The sequence below is a fragment of the Rhamphochromis longiceps genome, linkage group LG10 (assembly GCF_057381845.1).
Source record: "Rhamphochromis longiceps isolate RC_006_pf linkage group LG10, R_longiceps_female_GT1.1, whole genome shotgun sequence".
NCBI classification, from domain to species: Eukaryota; Metazoa; Chordata; class Actinopteri; order Cichliformes; family Cichlidae; genus Rhamphochromis; species Rhamphochromis longiceps.
Genome location: NC_140566.1, coordinates 36,775,676 through 36,790,675, shown reverse-complemented (window position 1 = coordinate 36,790,675; position 15,000 = coordinate 36,775,676). Strand labels below are relative to the sequence as shown.

The 15,000-nt window shown below is 41.9% G+C and overlaps 1 long non-coding RNA gene across 1 annotated transcript in view; it reads left to right on the top strand.

Annotated features, from left to right (window-relative positions):
- LOC146661449 (uncharacterized) overlaps nucleotides 1-15,000 on the top strand; it is a 39,269-nt gene that overhangs the window by 13,918 nt on the left and 10,351 nt on the right. The gene's annotated exons all lie outside the window — the stretch shown is intronic.

Below are 15,000 nucleotides of genomic sequence, written 5' to 3'. Positions count from 1 at the left end.
GTATAACTCCTTCTGACACTTTGTACCGCATTGAGCCAGCAGAGGGAGCCCCCCTGGTTCAATCCCAGTTGCACAGCAGTTGTGACCAGCTTCTGTCTGTGTGCTTTGGTGTGTGTGTGTGTGTGTGTGTGTGTGTTGACAGAGAGAGAGAGAGAGAGAGAGAGACAGAGAGAGAGAGAGAGAGAGAGAGAGAGAGGGAGAGATACAAAGGAATGTAATTCAAATTTTGCACTTCAGACCTTACAGTGTGTGTGTGTGTGTGTGTGTGTGTGTGTGTGTGTGTGTGTGTGTGTGTGTGTCTGTCTTTTACACAAAAAATGCACTTGCAACAACTTTAATATGGAATGTACAGGACTTCCCAGCTAGGCGCCCTCCTGTGGACCAAACATGGAATTGAAAGATGTTATTTTCGCCGGTATAACTCCTTCAGACACTTTGTACCGCATTGAGCCAGCAGAGGGAGCCCCCCTGGTTCAATCCCAGTTGCACAGCAGTTGTGACCAGCTTCTGTCTGTGTGCTTTGGTGTGTGTGTGTGTGTGTGTGTGTGTGTGTGTGTGTGTGTGTGTGTGTGTGTGTGTGTGTTGACAGAGAGAGAGAGAGACAGAGAGAGAGAGAGACAGAGAGGGAGAGATACAAAGGAATGTAATTCAAATTTTGCACTTCAGACCTTACAGTGTGTGTGTGTGTGTGTGTGTGTGTGTGTGTGTGTGTGTGTGTGTGTGTGTGTGTGTCTGTCTGTCTGTCTTTTACACAAAAAATGCACTTGCAACAACTTTAATATGGAATGTACTGGACTTCCCAGCTAGGCGCCCTCCTGTGGACGACAGGTGCAATCCCAGTTGCACAGCACTTGACCAGCTTCTGTGTGTGTGTGTGTGTGTGTGTGACAGACAGACAGACAGACAGAGAGGGAGATTCAAAGCATCAGGACCAGGAGATGACACAGTGCTCCAAAGGCCTGGTTCTGCTGCCTCCTCCTCCACCCACCTGCTGCAGACGCTTCTGTGAAGGGAAACTGCTACATGTTATGTCACCGATCCCTGCCATGCTGCGTGTCTAACGACCCGGCAGGGCCTGCTGAGTACAGTGGTGGTGGAATCGGCCCGATCGGACGCTCCTATCTGCCACTTTGACCTTTTTATTCCGTCAAATTTGGACCCATTTACACCAAGTCCAGAACCGTTGGTGCTATCGACATGGGGTCTTCACCAGGGTGTCCGGAGCACCCCGAAACCCCCCCGTAGACACAACTTTCATCCCTCTACGACACTTACTTTCCCAGTTATTCCATTTTATTCCGTCAAATTCTGGCTATTACCCCCTAACCTAACCCTAACCCTAACCCTAACCCTAACCCCTAACCCTAACCCCCTAACCCCTAACCCTAACCCTAACCCTAACCCTAACCCTAACCCTAACCCTAACCCTAACCCTAACCCTAACCCTAACCCTAACCCTAACCCTAACCCTAACCCTAACCCTAACCCTAACCCTAAGGGAAGAAAAGGATGATGAAAAAGGAAAAGTTAAAAGGGGAAAGAGGAGAAGACTGGAAAGGAAGAAAGAAAGAAAAAAGGAAAAATGAGAGCCAAAAAGTCTGGCAGAATTGGAAAAAAGCAAACAGCTAAAAAAAAGATATTACAAGAAAGCCAAAGAAAGCCAAGGAGGCGGGATCAGAGGGGAGAGTATATGTAGGGGCCTCAAACCCAGTGCTCTTCAGTATGCCCTCGCCTGAGGAAGAAGAAACAACTTCGAAACGTCGCGACAAGGGCATACTCATTTAATTTTTTCTATTTTACGTTAGTTTGTTGTTTTAGTTTGTTGTTTTGGGGGATTTTGTTTCATGTTTTGGTTTGTGTTTTATTGGTTTTCCTTGGGAGCTCAAATCAGAGACACGTTAAAACTAAATTAAAAGACCACACAGAAAACAAATTGGGATTGAAAATTCTTTATTAACACCAAACCAAGTAACGGACACGGTGAATCAGAACCTGCAAAAAAACAAATACTTACCTTGAACCTGTAAAAAAGAAAATACTTACCTTTCAAATTTAAAAACAATTATGGAGGTAGAGGGATGTGAGGCTGCGGACCATCGGGGTTGATGGCCCGTGCACGCCCTGTTCCTCCTTCGGGAGGGGCAGTTTCTTTTCTTCAACCCTAACCAGCCAGTGCCTCGCTCCGGTTGGTCTTTGGGTCTCACTCCTAGTTAAAGCTCAATCTAGCATCTATGCCCTACCCCAGTCATTTGCCCTAACCCTAACCAATTTGTTTATCTCAAATTACCCACCCTAAATTTGGATTTTAGCCCTATTGTATATACCCCCTGATCTAATCTGGCCCTAAACAATTTGAAATTTTGATCCTTAACTCTACTTCTTTCCTGGAAATTAAATCTTAAACCTTACCCAAGTACTGATCTGAAGCCCAAGTAATCCTAATCCCAGCTGAAACCTAAAGCCTAACCCAAAGTCACATCTCCTTTCTAAATTTACTCCCCAAGTCGGGTTGAGTCCTCCCCAAGCAGGGTTGAGAGTGTAGTATTAAAGCCAAGTCGGCATTGTAGTAGCCCAAAATTCGGAAGAGAAAGAGGTCAGATGTAGGCCAAAAGGAAGGGTAAAGGGCAGAGGTTAAGAGAAGGGAAGAAAAGGATGATGAAAAAGGAAAAGTTAAAAGGGGAAAGAGGAGAAGACTGGAAAGGAAGAAAGAAAGAAAAAAGGAAAAATGAGAGCCAAAAAGTCTGGCAGAATTGGAAAAAAGCAAACAGCTAAAAAAAAGATATTACAAGAAAGCCAAAGAAAGCCAAGGAGGCGGGATCAGAGGGGAGAGTATATGTAGGGGCCTCAAACCCAGTGCTCTTCAGTATGCCCTCGCCTGAGGAAGAAGAAACAACTTCGAAACGTCGCGACAAGGGCATACTCATTTAATTTTTTCTATTTTACGTTAGTTTGTTGTTTTAGTTTGTTATTTTGGGGGATTTTGTTTCATGTTTTGGTTTGTGTTTTATTGGTTTTCCTTGGGAGCTCAAATCAGAGACACGTTAAAACTAAATTAAAAGACCACACAGAAAACAAATTGGGATTGAAAATTCTTTATTAACACCAAACCAAGTAACGGACACGGTGAATCAGAACCTGCAAAAAAACAAATACTTACCTTGAACCTGTAAAAAAGAAAATACTTACCTTTCAAATTTAAAAACAATTATGGAGGTAGAGGGATGTGAGGCTGCGGACCATCGGGGTTGATGGCCCGTGCACGCCCTGTTCCTCCTTCGGGAGGGGCAGTTTCTTTTCTTCAACCCTAACCAGCCAGTGCCTCGCTCCGGTTGGTCTTTGGGTCTCACTCCTAGTTAAAGCTCAATCTAGCATCTATGCCCTACCCCAGTCATTTGCCCTAACCCTAACCAATTTGTTTATCTCAAATTACCCACCCTAAATTTGGATTTTAGCCCTATTGTATATACCCCCTGATCTAATCTGGCCCTAAACAATTTGAAATTTTGATCCTTAACTCTACTTCTTTCCTGGAAATTAAATCTTAAACCTTACCCAAGTACTGATCTGAAGCCCAAGTAATCCTAATCCCAGCTGAAACCTAAAGCCTAACCCAAAGTCACATCTCCTTTCTAAATTTACTCCCCAAGTCGGGTTGAGTCCTCCCCAAGCAGGGTTGAGAGTGTAGTATTAAAGCCAAGTCGGCATTGTAGTAGCCCAAAATTCGGAAGAGAAAGAGGTCAGATGTAGGCCAAAAGGAAGGGTAAAGGGCAGAGGTTAAGAGAAGGGAAGAAAAGGATGATGAAAAAGGAAAAGTTAAAAGGGGAAAGAGGAGAAGACTGGAAAGGAAGAAAGAAAGAAAAAAGGAAAAATGAGAGCCAAAAAGTCTGGCAGAATTGGAAAAAAGCAAACAGCTAAAAAAAAGATATTACAAGAAAGCCAAAGAAAGCCAAGGAGGCGGGATCAGAGGGGAGAGTATATGTAGGGGCCTCAAACCCAGTGCTCTTCAGTATGCCCTCGCCTGAGGAAGAAGAAACAACTTCGAAACGTCGCGACAAGGGCATACTCATTTAATTTTTTCTATTTTACGTTAGTTTGTTGTTTTAGTTTGTTATTTTGGGGGATTTTGTTTCATGTTTTGGTTTGTGTTTTATTGGTTTTCCTTGGGAGCTCAAATCAGAGACACGTTAAAACTAAATTAAAAGACCACACAGAAAACAAATTGGGATTGAAAATTCTTTATTAACACCAAACCAAGTAACGGACACGGTGAATCAGAACCTGCAAAAAAACAAATACTTACCTTGAACCTGTAAAAAAGAAAATACTTACCTTTCAAATTTAAAAACAATTATGGAGGTAGAGGGATGTGAGGCTGCGGACCATCGGGGTTGATGGCCCGTGCACGCCCTGTTCCTCCTTCGGGAGGGGCAGTTTCTTTTCTTCAACCCTAACCAGCCAGTGCCTCGCTCCGGTTGGTCTTTGGGTCTCACTCCTAGTTAAAGCTCAATCTAGCATCTATGCCCTACCCCAGTCATTTGCCCTAACCCTAACCAATTTGTTTATCTCAAATTACCCACCCTAAATTTGGATTTTAGCCCTATTGTATATACCCCCTGATCTAATCTGGCCCTAAACAATTTGAAATTTTGATCCTTAACTCTACTTCTTTCCTGGAAATTAAATCTTAAACCTTACCCAAGTACTGATCTGAAGCCCAAGTAATCCTAATCCCAGCTGAAACCTAAAGCCTAACCCAAAGTCACATCTCCTTTCTAAATTTACTCCCCAAGTCGGGTTGAGTCCTCCCCAAGCAGGGTTGAGAGTGTAGTATTAAAGCCAAGTCGGCATTGTAGTAGCCCAAAATTCGGAAGAGAAAGAGGTCAGATGTAGGCCAAAAGGAAGGGTAAAGGGCAGAGGTTAAGAGAAGGGAAGAAAAGGATGATGAAAAAGGAAAAGTTAAAAGGGGAAAGAGGAGAAGACTGGAAAGGAAGAAAGAAAGAAAAAAGGAAAAATGAGAGCCAAAAAGTCTGGCAGAATTGGAAAAAAGCAAACAGCTAAAAAAAAGATATTACAAGAAAGCCAAAGAAAGCCAAGGAGGCGGGATCAGAGGGGAGAGTATATGTAGGGGCCTCAAACCCAGTGCTCTTCAGTATGCCCTCGCCTGAGGAAGAAGAAACAACTTCGAAACGTCGCGACAAGGGCATACTCATTTAATTTTTTCTATTTTACGTTAGTTTGTTGTTTTAGTTTGTTATTTTGGGGGATTTTGTTTCATGTTTTGGTTTGTGTTTTATTGGTTTTCCTTGGGAGCTCAAATCAGAGACACGTTAAAACTAAATTAAAAGACCACACAGAAAACAAATTGGGATTGAAAATTCTTTATTAACACCAAACCAAGTAACGGACACGGTGAATCAGAACCTGCAAAAAAACAAATACTTACCTTGAACCTGTAAAAAAGAAAATACTTACCTTTCAAATTTAAAAACAATTATGGAGGTAGAGGGATGTGAGGCTGCGGACCATCGGGGTTGATGGCCCGTGCACGCCCTGTTCCTCCTTCGGGAGGGGCAGTTTCTTTTCTTCAACCCTAACCAGCCAGTGCCTCGCTCCGGTTGGTCTTTGGGTCTCACTCCTAGTTAAAGCTCAATCTAGCATCTATGCCCTACCCCAGTCATTTGCCCTAACCCTAACCAATTTGTTTATCTCAAATTACCCACCCTAAATTTGGATTTTAGCCCTATTGTATATACCCCCTGATCTAATCTGGCCCTAAACAATTTGAAATTTTGATCCTTAACTCTACTTCTTTCCTGGAAATTAAATCTTAAACCTTACCCAAGTACTGATCTGAAGCCCAAGTAATCCTAATCCCAGCTGAAACCTAAAGCCTAACCCAAAGTCACATCTCCTTTCTAAATTTACTCCCCAAGTCGGGTTGAGTCCTCCCCAAGCAGGGTTGAGAGTGTAGTATTAAAGCCAAGTCGGCATTGTAGTAGCCCAAAATTCGGAAGAGAAAGAGGTCAGATGTAGGCCAAAAGGAAGGGTAAAGGGCAGAGGTTAAGAGAAGGGAAGAAAAGGATGATGAAAAAGGAAAAGTTAAAAGGGGAAAGAGGAGAAGACTGGAAAGGAAGAAAGAAAGAAAAAAGGAAAAATGAGAGCCAAAAAGTCTGGCAGAATTGGAAAAAAGCAAACAGCTAAAAAAAAGATATTACAAGAAAGCCAAAGAAAGCCAAGGAGGCGGGATCAGAGGGGAGAGTATATGTAGGGGCCTCAAACCCAGTGCTCTTCAGTATGCCCTCGCCTGAGGAAGAAGAAACAACTTCGAAACGTCGCGACAAGGGCATACTCATTTAATTTTTTCTATTTTACGTTAGTTTGTTGTTTTAGTTTGTTATTTTGGGGGATTTTGTTTCATGTTTTGGTTTGTGTTTTATTGGTTTTCCTTGGGAGCTCAAATCAGAGACACGTTAAAACTAAATTAAAAGACCACACAGAAAACAAATTGGGATTGAAAATTCTTTATTAACACCAAACCAAGTAACGGACACGGTGAATCAGAACCTGCAAAAAAACAAATACTTACCTTGAACCTGTAAAAAAGAAAATACTTACCTTTCAAATTTAAAAACAATTATGGAGGTAGAGGGATGTGAGGCTGCGGACCATCGGGGTTGATGGCCCGTGCACGCCCTGTTCCTCCTTCGGGAGGGGCAGTTTCTTTTCTTCAACCCTAACCAGCCAGTGCCTCGCTCCGGTTGGTCTTTGGGTCTCACTCCTAGTTAAAGCTCAATCTAGCATCTATGCCCTACCCCAGTCATTTGCCCTAACCCTAACCAATTTGTTTATCTCAAATTACCCACCCTAAATTTGGATTTTAGCCCTATTGTATATACCCCCTGATCTAATCTGGCCCTAAACAATTTGAAATTTTGATCCTTAACTCTACTTCTTTCCTGGAAATTAAATCTTAAACCTTACCCAAGTACTGATCTGAAGCCCAAGTAATCCTAATCCCAGCTGAAACCTAAAGCCTAACCCAAAGTCACATCTCCTTTCTAAATTTACTCCCCAAGTCGGGTTGAGTCCTCCCCAAGCAGGGTTGAGAGTGTAGTATTAAAGCCAAGTCGGCATTGTAGTAGCCCAAAATTCGGAAGAGAAAGAGGTCAGATGTAGGCCAAAAGGAAGGGTAAAGGGCAGAGGTTAAGAGAAGGGAAGAAAAGGATGATGAAAAAGGAAAAGTTAAAAGGGGAAAGAGGAGAAGACTGGAAAGGAAGAAAGAAAGAAAAAAGGAAAAATGAGAGCCAAAAAGTCTGGCAGAATTGGAAAAAAGCAAACAGCTAAAAAAAAGATATTACAAGAAAGCCAAAGAAAGCCAAGGAGGCGGGATCAGAGGGGAGAGTATATGTAGGGGCCTCAAACCCAGTGCTCTTCAGTATGCCCTCGCCTGAGGAAGAAGAAACAACTTCGAAACGTCGCGACAAGGGCATACTCATTTAATTTTTTCTATTTTACGTTAGTTTGTTGTTTTAGTTTGTTATTTTGGGGGATTTTGTTTCATGTTTTGGTTTGTGTTTTATTGGTTTTCCTTGGGAGCTCAAATCAGAGACACGTTAAAACTAAATTAAAAGACCACACAGAAAACAAATTGGGATTGAAAATTCTTTATTAACACCAAACCAAGTAACGGACACGGTGAATCAGAACCTGCAAAAAAACAAATACTTACCTTGAACCTGTAAAAAAGAAAATACTTACCTTTCAAATTTAAAAACAATTATGGAGGTAGAGGGATGTGAGGCTGCGGACCATCGGGGTTGATGGCCCGTGCACGCCCTGTTCCTCCTTCGGGAGGGGCAGTTTCTTTTCTTCAACCCTAACCAGCCAGTGCCTCGCTCCGGTTGGTCTTTGGGTCTCACTCCTAGTTAAAGCTCAATCTAGCATCTATGCCCTACCCCAGTCATTTGCCCTAACCCTAACCAATTTGTTTATCTCAAATTACCCACCCTAAATTTGGATTTTAGCCCTATTGTATATACCCCCTGATCTAATCTGGCCCTAAACAATTTGAAATTTTGATCCTTAACTCTACTTCTTTCCTGGAAATTAAATCTTAAACCTTACCCAAGTACTGATCTGAAGCCCAAGTAATCCTAATCCCAGCTGAAACCTAAAGCCTAACCCAAAGTCACATCTCCTTTCTAAATTTACTCCCCAAGTCGGGTTGAGTCCTCCCCAAGCAGGGTTGAGAGTGTAGTATTAAAGCCAAGTCGGCATTGTAGTAGCCCAAAATTCGGAAGAGAAAGAGGTCAGATGTAGGCCAAAAGGAAGGGTAAAGGGCAGAGGTTAAGAGAAGGGAAGAAAAGGATGATGAAAAAGGAAAAGTTAAAAGGGGAAAGAGGAGAAGACTGGAAAGGAAGAAAGAAAGAAAAAAGGAAAAATGAGAGCCAAAAAGTCTGGCAGAATTGGAAAAAAGCAAACAGCTAAAAAAAAGATATTACAAGAAAGCCAAAGAAAGCCAAGGAGGCGGGATCAGAGGGGAGAGTATATGTAGGGGCCTCAAACCCAGTGCTCTTCAGTATGCCCTCGCCTGAGGAAGAAGAAACAACTTCGAAACGTCGCGACAAGGGCATACTCATTTAATTTTTTCTATTTTACGTTAGTTTGTTGTTTTAGTTTGTTATTTTGGGGGATTTTGTTTCATGTTTTGGTTTGTGTTTTATTGGTTTTCCTTGGGAGCTCAAATCAGAGACACGTTAAAACTAAATTAAAAGACCACACAGAAAACAAATTGGGATTGAAAATTCTTTATTAACACCAAACCAAGTAACGGACACGGTGAATCAGAACCTGCAAAAAAACAAATACTTACCTTGAACCTGTAAAAAAGAAAATACTTACCTTTCAAATTTAAAAACAATTATGGAGGTAGAGGGATGTGAGGCTGCGGACCATCGGGGTTGATGGCCCGTGCACGCCCTGTTCCTCCTTCGGGAGGGGCAGTTTCTTTTCTTCAACCCTAACCAGCCAGTGCCTCGCTCCGGTTGGTCTTTGGGTCTCACTCCTAGTTAAAGCTCAATCTAGCATCTATGCCCTACCCCAGTCATTTGCCCTAACCCTAACCAATTTGTTTATCTCAAATTACCCACCCTAAATTTGGATTTTAGCCCTATTGTATATACCCCCTGATCTAATCTGGCCCTAAACAATTTGAAATTTTGATCCTTAACTCTACTTCTTTCCTGGAAATTAAATCTTAAACCTTACCCAAGTACTGATCTGAAGCCCAAGTAATCCTAATCCCAGCTGAAACCTAAAGCCTAACCCAAAGTCACATCTCCTTTCTAAATTTACTCCCCAAGTCGGGTTGAGTCCTCCCCAAGCAGGGTTGAGAGTGTAGTATTAAAGCCAAGTCGGCATTGTAGTAGCCCAAAATTCGGAAGAGAAAGAGGTCAGATGTAGGCCAAAAGGAAGGGTAAAGGGCAGAGGTTAAGAGAAGGGAAGAAAAGGATGATGAAAAAGGAAAAGTTAAAAGGGGAAAGAGGAGAAGACTGGAAAGGAAGAAAGAAAGAAAAAAGGAAAAATGAGAGCCAAAAAGTCTGGCAGAATTGGAAAAAAGCAAACAGCTAAAAAAAAGATATTACAAGAAAGCCAAAGAAAGCCAAGGAGGCGGGATCAGAGGGGAGAGTATATGTAGGGGCCTCAAACCCAGTGCTCTTCAGTATGCCCTCGCCTGAGGAAGAAGAAACAACTTCGAAACGTCGCGACAAGGGCATACTCATTTAATTTTTTCTATTTTACGTTAGTTTGTTGTTTTAGTTTGTTATTTTGGGGGATTTTGTTTCATGTTTTGGTTTGTGTTTTATTGGTTTTCCTTGGGAGCTCAAATCAGAGACACGTTAAAACTAAATTAAAAGACCACACAGAAAACAAATTGGGATTGAAAATTCTTTATTAACACCAAACCAAGTAACGGACACGGTGAATCAGAACCTGCAAAAAAACAAATACTTACCTTGAACCTGTAAAAAAGAAAATACTTACCTTTCAAATTTAAAAACAATTATGGAGGTAGAGGGATGTGAGGCTGCGGACCATCGGGGTTGATGGCCCGTGCACGCCCTGTTCCTCCTTCGGGAGGGGCAGTTTCTTTTCTTCAACCCTAACCAGCCAGTGCCTCGCTCCGGTTGGTCTTTGGGTCTCACTCCTAGTTAAAGCTCAATCTAGCATCTATGCCCTACCCCAGTCATTTGCCCTAACCCTAACCAATTTGTTTATCTCAAATTACCCACCCTAAATTTGGATTTTAGCCCTATTGTATATACCCCCTGATCTAATCTGGCCCTAAACAATTTGAAATTTTGATCCTTAACTCTACTTCTTTCCTGGAAATTAAATCTTAAACCTTACCCAAGTACTGATCTGAAGCCCAAGTAATCCTAATCCCAGCTGAAACCTAAAGCCTAACCCAAAGTCACATCTCCTTTCTAAATTTACTCCCCAAGTCGGGTTGAGTCCTCCCCAAGCAGGGTTGAGAGTGTAGTATTAAAGCCAAGTCGGCATTGTAGTAGCCCAAAATTCGGAAGAGAAAGAGGTCAGATGTAGGCCAAAAGGAAGGGTAAAGGGCAGAGGTTAAGAGAAGGGAAGAAAAGGATGATGAAAAAGGAAAAGTTAAAAGGGGAAAGAGGAGAAGACTGGAAAGGAAGAAAGAAAGAAAAAAGGAAAAATGAGAGCCAAAAAGTCTGGCAGAATTGGAAAAAAGCAAACAGCTAAAAAAAAGATATTACAAGAAAGCCAAAGAAAGCCAAGGAGGCGGGATCAGAGGGGAGAGTATATGTAGGGGCCTCAAACCCAGTGCTCTTCAGTATGCCCTCGCCTGAGGAAGAAGAAACAACTTCGAAACGTCGCGACAAGGGCATACTCATTTAATTTTTTCTATTTTACGTTAGTTTGTTGTTTTAGTTTGTTATTTTGGGGGATTTTGTTTCATGTTTTGGTTTGTGTTTTATTGGTTTTCCTTGGGAGCTCAAATCAGAGACACGTTAAAACTAAATTAAAAGACCACACAGAAAACAAATTGGGATTGAAAATTCTTTATTAACACCAAACCAAGTAACGGACACGGTGAATCAGAACCTGCAAAAAAACAAATACTTACCTTGAACCTGTAAAAAAGAAAATACTTACCTTTCAAATTTAAAAACAATTATGGAGGTAGAGGGATGTGAGGCTGCGGACCATCGGGGTTGATGGCCCGTGCACGCCCTGTTCCTCCTTCGGGAGGGGCAGTTTCTTTTCTTCAACCCTAACCAGCCAGTGCCTCGCTCCGGTTGGTCTTTGGGTCTCACTCCTAGTTAAAGCTCAATCTAGCATCTATGCCCTACCCCAGTCATTTGCCCTAACCCTAACCAATTTGTTTATCTCAAATTACCCACCCTAAATTTGGATTTTAGCCCTATTGTATATACCCCCTGATCTAATCTGGCCCTAAACAATTTGAAATTTTGATCCTTAACTCTACTTCTTTCCTGGAAATTAAATCTTAAACCTTACCCAAGTACTGATCTGAAGCCCAAGTAATCCTAATCCCAGCTGAAACCTAAAGCCTAACCCAAAGTCACATCTCCTTTCTAAATTTACTCCCCAAGTCGGGTTGAGTCCTCCCCAAGCAGGGTTGAGAGTGTAGTATTAAAGCCAAGTCGGCATTGTAGTAGCCCAAAATTCGGAAGAGAAAGAGGTCAGATGTAGGCCAAAAGGAAGGGTAAAGGGCAGAGGTTAAGAGAAGGGAAGAAAAGGATGATGAAAAAGGAAAAGTTAAAAGGGGAAAGAGGAGAAGACTGGAAAGGAAGAAAGAAAGAAAAAAGGAAAAATGAGAGCCAAAAAGTCTGGCAGAATTGGAAAAAAGCAAACAGCTAAAAAAAAGATATTACAAGAAAGCCAAAGAAAGCCAAGGAGGCGGGATCAGAGGGGAGAGTATATGTAGGGGCCTCAAACCCAGTGCTCTTCAGTATGCCCTCGCCTGAGGAAGAAGAAACAACTTCGAAACGTCGCGACAAGGGCATACTCATTTAATTTTTTCTATTTTACGTTAGTTTGTTGTTTTAGTTTGTTATTTTGGGGGATTTTGTTTCATGTTTTGGTTTGTGTTTTATTGGTTTTCCTTGGGAGCTCAAATCAGAGACACGTTAAAACTAAATTAAAAGACCACACAGAAAACAAATTGGGATTGAAAATTCTTTATTAACACCAAACCAAGTAACGGACACGGTGAATCAGAACCTGCAAAAAAACAAATACTTACCTTGAACCTGTAAAAAAGAAAATACTTACCTTTCAAATTTAAAAACAATTATGGAGGTAGAGGGATGTGAGGCTGCGGACCATCGGGGTTGATGGCCCGTGCACGCCCTGTTCCTCCTTCGGGAGGGGCAGTTTCTTTTCTTCAACCCTAACCAGCCAGTGCCTCGCTCCGGTTGGTCTTTGGGTCTCACTCCTAGTTAAAGCTCAATCTAGCATCTATGCCCTACCCCAGTCATTTGCCCTAACCCTAACCAATTTGTTTATCTCAAATTACCCACCCTAAATTTGGATTTTAGCCCTATTGTATATACCCCCTGATCTAATCTGGCCCTAAACAATTTGAAATTTTGATCCTTAACTCTACTTCTTTCCTGGAAATTAAATCTTAAACCTTACCCAAGTACTGATCTGAAGCCCAAGTAATCCTAATCCCAGCTGAAACCTAAAGCCTAACCCAAAGTCACATCTCCTTTCTAAATTTACTCCCCAAGTCGGGTTGAGTCCTCCCCAAGCAGGGTTGAGAGTGTAGTATTAAAGCCAAGTCGGCATTGTAGTAGCCCAAAATTCGGAAGAGAAAGAGGTCAGATGTAGGCCAAAAGGAAGGGTAAAGGGCAGAGGTTAAGAGAAGGGAAGAAAAGGATGATGAAAAAGGAAAAGTTAAAAGGGGAAAGAGGAGAAGACTGGAAAGGAAGAAAGAAAGAAAAAAGGAAAAATGAGAGCCAAAAAGTCTGGCAGAATTGGAAAAAAGCAAACAGCTAAAAAAAAGATATTACAAGAAAGCCAAAGAAAGCCAAGGAGGCGGGATCAGAGGGGAGAGTATATGTAGGGGCCTCAAACCCAGTGCTCTTCAGTATGCCCTCGCCTGAGGAAGAAGAAACAACTTCGAAACGTCGCGACAAGGGCATACTCATTTAATTTTTTCTATTTTACGTTAGTTTGTTGTTTTAGTTTGTTATTTTGGGGGATTTTGTTTCATGTTTTGGTTTGTGTTTTATTGGTTTTCCTTGGGAGCTCAAATCAGAGACACGTTAAAACTAAATTAAAAGACCACACAGAAAACAAATTGGGATTGAAAATTCTTTATTAACACCAAACCAAGTAACGGACACGGTGAATCAGAACCTGCAAAAAAACAAATACTTACCTTGAACCTGTAAAAAAGAAAATACTTACCTTTCAAATTTAAAAACAATTATGGAGGTAGAGGGATGTGAGGCTGCGGACCATCGGGGTTGATGGCCCGTGCACGCCCTGTTCCTCCTTCGGGAGGGGCAGTTTCTTTTCTTCAACCCTAACCAGCCAGTGCCTCGCTCCGGTTGGTCTTTGGGTCTCACTCCTAGTTAAAGCTCAATCTAGCATCTATGCCCTACCCCAGTCATTTGCCCTAACCCTAACCAATTTGTTTATCTCAAATTACCCACCCTAAATTTGGATTTTAGCCCTATTGTATATACCCCCTGATCTAATCTGGCCCTAAACAATTTGAAATTTTGATCCTTAACTCTACTTCTTTCCTGGAAATTAAATCTTAAACCTTACCCAAGTACTGATCTGAAGCCCAAGTAATCCTAATCCCAGCTGAAACCTAAAGCCTAACCCAAAGTCACATCTCCTTTCTAAATTTACTCCCCAAGTCGGGTTGAGTCCTCCCCAAGCAGGGTTGAGAGTGTAGTATTAAAGCCAAGTCGGCATTGTAGTAGCCCAAAATTCGGAAGAGAAAGAGGTCAGATGTAGGCCAAAAGGAAGGGTAAAGGGCAGAGGTTAAGAGAAGGGAAGAAAAGGATGATGAAAAAGGAAAAGTTAAAAGGGGAAAGAGGAGAAGACTGGAAAGGAAGAAAGAAAGAAAAAAGGAAAAATGAGAGCCAAAAAGTCTGGCAGAATTGGAAAAAAGCAAACAGCTAAAAAAAAGATATTACAAGAAAGCCAAAGAAAGCCAAGGAGGCGGGATCAGAGGGGAGAGTATATGTAGGGGCCTCAAACCCAGTGCTCTTCAGTATGCCCTCGCCTGAGGAAGAAGAAACAACTTCGAAACGTCGCGACAAGGGCATACTCATTTAATTTTTTCTATTTTACGTTAGTTTGTTGTTTTAGTTTGTTATTTTGGGGGATTTTGTTTCATGTTTTGGTTTGTGTTTTATTGGTTTTCCTTGGGAGCTCAAATCAGAGACACGTTAAAACTAAATTAAAAGACCACACAGAAAACAAATTGGGATTGAAAATTCTTTATTAACACCAAACCAAGTAACGGACACGGTGAATCAGAACCTGCAAAAAAACAAATACTTACCTTGAACCTGTAAAAAAGAAAATACTTACCTTTCAAATTTAAAAACAATTATGGAGGTAGAGGGATGTGAGGCTGCGGACCATCGGGGTTGATGGCCCGTGCACGCCCTGTTCCTCCTTCGGGAGGGGCAGTTTCTTTTCTTCAACCCTAACCCTAACCCTAACCCTAACCCTAACCCCCTAACCCTAACCCCTAACCCTAACCCTTACCCTACCCTAACCCTAACCCTAACCCCTAACCCCTAACCCTAACCCCTAACCCTACTTTTTCAGTTATTCCACTTTTGTCCCATCCTCTCCTGGCTTTTTCCCCATAACCTAACCCTATCATTTAAGCCTCATCATACCTGCCGTGGGCCACTGGAGGGAGACAAATCACCATGCACTAAAATTCAAATTTTGCACTGCAAACCT